Below are 4,574 nucleotides of genomic sequence, written 5' to 3'. Positions count from 1 at the left end.
CCTTTATTGTTGGAAATTGGTCATAACAATTGATGCCTAAAAATTCACCTAAGTTTTCTAAACCACTTTTTAAACCGTCTAATTTTAATCTAGGATAAAAAATAGTACCCAAACCATACAACAAATGCAACTTAAACCAATATTTTTTAAATTTCTTTTCCATAGAATGGATAAGAACTCCTAAGATTGGGTCTGCCCTATATTCACTAAATAAAATACTAATTGTTAAAAGTTCACCCAAAGCTAAAGGTTATGTTGGGTAATATGTTCCACTAAGTTTTAAAGTATATTCATGAAACCTACCTAAAAATTGATACAAAACTTCAGCAATTTGCCAATCATATGCCTCTATATGTCTTGTTCCTAATTTTGCACAAATATAGTTTGTTATAGCATCCTTATAGGGGATGCATTGTTGAAGCATAATATAAGTTGAGTTCCATCTTACGGGCATATCTAAGGCTAATGCTCTAGGAGGTATATTTAATGCTTGTAAGAACCTAAACCAATCTTGTTCTCTTTGGTTACTAACTTGAATCCATGCAATACTATCTCTAATTCTTTTAATGTGAGTACCCATTTCTTTTAAACATGATTTAACTATTAAATTAATTACGTGGCACGCACAACGTTGGTGAAAAATAGTAGCATCACCGAATAAACTTAAATCATTTTTAAAGTACTAAATTGCTTTAGTATTTACACTAGCATTATCTAATGTTATAGCCATTACTTTATCTCTTAATCTAAATTCATCAATAACATTTAAAATTGTATTATATATTTGTCACGCCCCGAAGCCAGGGTCAGTGACGTGGAGGCTTGTTTAGGAGTTAAACGCGATTAAGAATTTTAAAATATAGTAATAAAAACCCGAAAGTAAAAATATCAAAGAAATTCCAAACGAGCCCCACATATTTAGCTGAAAATAAATTACAAGAAAGTCACGGGACCTGCCCCACTTTCTGAACCGTTCAGGGCTTCTCCCATAGGATATGCAATATTGTACATATATGAACATGTAAATAACATTACAGACATCAATCGCAGTCTAGAAATTCAGAGTTCAGAGTTTACAGCATATACGATTCTTACATTCGTATACAAGGAGGACAAACACAATCCTCACCAAACCCGGTGATAGCAACTAACTCAGCTACTCCGTACTGCTCCTAGAGTTGCCTGAGAAGGGTTAATATTTATAAAACAGATAAAATGTGAGCGAAAGGCCCAGTAAGATATATTTTGAAATAACTTTGTAAACCAATCAATAAATGAGTAAGCAAGTAAATAAATAAATGAATAAGTAAATAAGGGGTTGTTCTTTTAGAGTGTAACTTGAGTGTAGTTTTTGAGTTGAATTTGAGTTATAACTTGACTTGAAGTTGTAACTTGAATAAAGTTGAGTAAAGTTGAATAAAGTTGAAACTTAAAAGAACATGAACTTGAATAAAGTTAGAACTCGAGTTGCCTTTTTTTGAGTTTTTTGGACAAAAGAACATGCCCTAAGACATTCAGTTCCAACACAACAGCGGGAACCTCACATCCTTTTTTTTGAAAGGAAATATAACTGAAAATCTCTGTATTAGAGGCATTAGCAAGTAATTTATACTATGATAAATTACTTACACAACCACAAGCACAAGCCTTATCACCCCCGGGCCGGGTTTCGGGTTCTACCCCCAAGGATGCACTCTCCACATCCTATCTAGGCCATCAGCCGGTTTACCGATTCGTAAGATCTCTTGTCTTAAGAAATCATTCATTAAACTTTATGAAACAGTTCATTATAATTCCAATAGTTAAAATCATGTTATTGTTTTAAACATGTTTTTCTTTCGCAAACATGCCCTTTCTTTAAAACATTTGCAAGACCAAAACTCTTTTTAAAATCAGGCTGCCAAAGAAAGGGATAGGAATCCTACCTCACAATATTAAACATGTGGCTAGTGTTACTCTATTCCGGCTTTCGCTTCCTCAAGCCCCTAAATTCGAGTCCTCAGCTAGCACTGATACAAAACCACACTTTAGGATCCAATTCTCATTCCTAAAGCAATTCAATACCAATTATACACTTCGATTTCCTATTAGTGTGCCATAATTCAATTACCGGTTTCACAAACCATTTCATGTTTCAAATCATCATTCCAAGGGTTTTCAATCTCAAAACATGGATTAAAGATGCTAATCCATTCATTCTAGGTCCCCAAATGAAGCTAATTTAGGTTCTCCTAAAAAATCGAGGTCAAAATAGGGTTTTTCAGCAAAACAGGGTCAAACCCCGTGTACACCGGTGACAGAGCAGTGCAACACCACCGGTTGAATGGTGGTGTGCAATTCGGTCGATCGTATAGGTCGACCTGATGGAGTGCAATCCAGTCGACCGGTGGAGAACTAAAGTGCGAGGAAACTCACCAAATCAGTCCGAAAACCTGCAATCTGAGTTCCAATTCAAAATATTTCAAAGGGAATCACCCAATCCAGGTTCCAAATGACCAATCAAATCCAAAGAATAAAAAATCCCCAATTTCTACTGGGATTTTACTCAAAATCCATGAAAATCTATTTCGAACCAAAAATAGGTTTTCAAATCTGAAAAATCTGAGATTCAAGAGAAGTTTTTCAGAAATCTTACCTCAAATCCTTATCTTGATGTTGAAAACTCTTTAAATCCTTCTTTGGTTCAAGATCCGGTTGATTCAAAACGAAAATGGAAGAGAGAGAGAGAGAGAGAAAGAGAGAACGAGAGTGAGAGTGAGAGAGAGCGGAGAATGCACGGGAAGGAAAAGGAAAGAAAGGAAAGGAAAAAGGAAAAGAAAAAGAAAAACAGGTGTCCAAATATTTAAAAGACATTCCAGAAAATGTGTCTACACACACTCTGGGGTTAAAATGTAATTACTGAAAATATTTAAATACCTTAAAATTATTTAAATTTACATGTCAGAAATATTTATTAATCAATAATAAATTAATTAAACCAGATTAAGCACACTAATAAATCTTAATTACCTTAATTAATCCCGTTTAATTCTATGAGGTGTTACAATATTAAATCGGCGCTATGTGATCCTAAAATACATTTAAAACCTAATATTCTCTTATCTAAATCAAATCCTTTAAAGTAATGTCCAGTTACAGCTAAAGCAATACAACCGCTAATCGAGTGTAAAAGGTTTATTAATGCTTCTTTTTCTTTTTTAAATAATTCTAATAAATCTTTCTTAAGAGTAGTTTTTGAAGTGAACTGTGCATTAGGATTATGTACAACTTTAATATATCGTTGCTAATTAAGATACTCTACAAAACTAAGTGGTTGATCTAATGCAGTTATTATTCGTGCAACTTCTATACGATCTACTTGCGGATCGTATTTCCAAGTGGTTAGACCATCGGTTGTGCGATGAAAAGATAATTGTGTTTGGCGGAGTTCTGGTCCGCCGGAGTGGCTAAGCTTTTGAAGACACTTTTTGGAGTGTCTTTTCAAGTGTGTGGTGTAATGAATAATGTCACCTTGTAATTTAGATAAATAATATTTACATTGAGCTATATGTTTAGTGTTACCTTCATTGTCGATCTCCTCAATTGTGTTGAAATGATCCCAAACTCTCGAGGTGCGCTTGTATTTCCTCCAAAAGGTTGCAACACTTGCAGACGTAGTCGCACTTGCAATCTTGATGTTGAAAACTCTTTAAATCCTTCTTTGGTTCAAGATCCGGTTGATTCAAAACGAAAATGGAAGAGAGAGAGAGAGAGAGAGAGAGAGAGAGAGAGCGAGAGTGAGAGTGAGAGAGAGCGAAGAATGCACGGGAAGGAAAAGGAAAGAAAGGAAAAGAAAAAGGAAAAGAAAAAGAAAAACAGGTGTCCAAATATTTAAAAGACATTCCAGAAAATGTGTCTACACACACTCTGGGGTTAAAATGTAATTACTGAAAATATTTAAATACCTTAAAATTATTTAAATTTACATGTCAGAAATATTTATTAATCAATAATAAATTAATTAAACCAGATTAAGCACACTAATAAATCTTAATTACCTTAATTAATCCCGTTTAATTCTATGAGGTGTTACAATATTAAATCGGCGCTATGTGATCCTAAAATACATTTAAAACCTAATATTCTCTTATCTAAATCAAATCCTTTAAAGTAATGTCCAGTTACAGCTAAAGCAATACAACCGCTAATCGAGTGTAAAAGGTTTATTAATGCTTCTTTTTCTTTTTTAAATAATTCTAATAAATCTTTCTTAAGAGTAGTTTTTGAAGTGAACTGTGCATTAGGATTATGTACAACTTTAATATATCGTTGCCAATTAAGATACTCTACAAAACTAAGTGGTTGATCTAATGCAGTTATTATTCGTGCAACTTCTATACGATCTACTTGCGGATCGTATTTCCAAGTGGTTAGACCATCGGTTGTGCGATGAAAAGATAATTGTGTTTGGCGGAGTTCTGGTCCGCCGGAGTGGCTAAGCTTTTGAAGACACTTTTTGGAGTGTCTTTTCAAGTGTGTGGTGTAATGAATAATGTCACCTTGTAATTTAGATAAATAATATTTACATTGAGCTA

The sequence above is a fragment of the Morus notabilis genome, unplaced genomic scaffold (genome assembly GCF_000414095.1).
Source record: "Morus notabilis unplaced genomic scaffold, ASM41409v2 Scaffold382, whole genome shotgun sequence".
Taxonomy (NCBI): domain Eukaryota; kingdom Viridiplantae; phylum Streptophyta; class Magnoliopsida; order Rosales; family Moraceae; genus Morus; species Morus notabilis.
Note: the sequence above shows the minus strand (reverse complement) of the source record.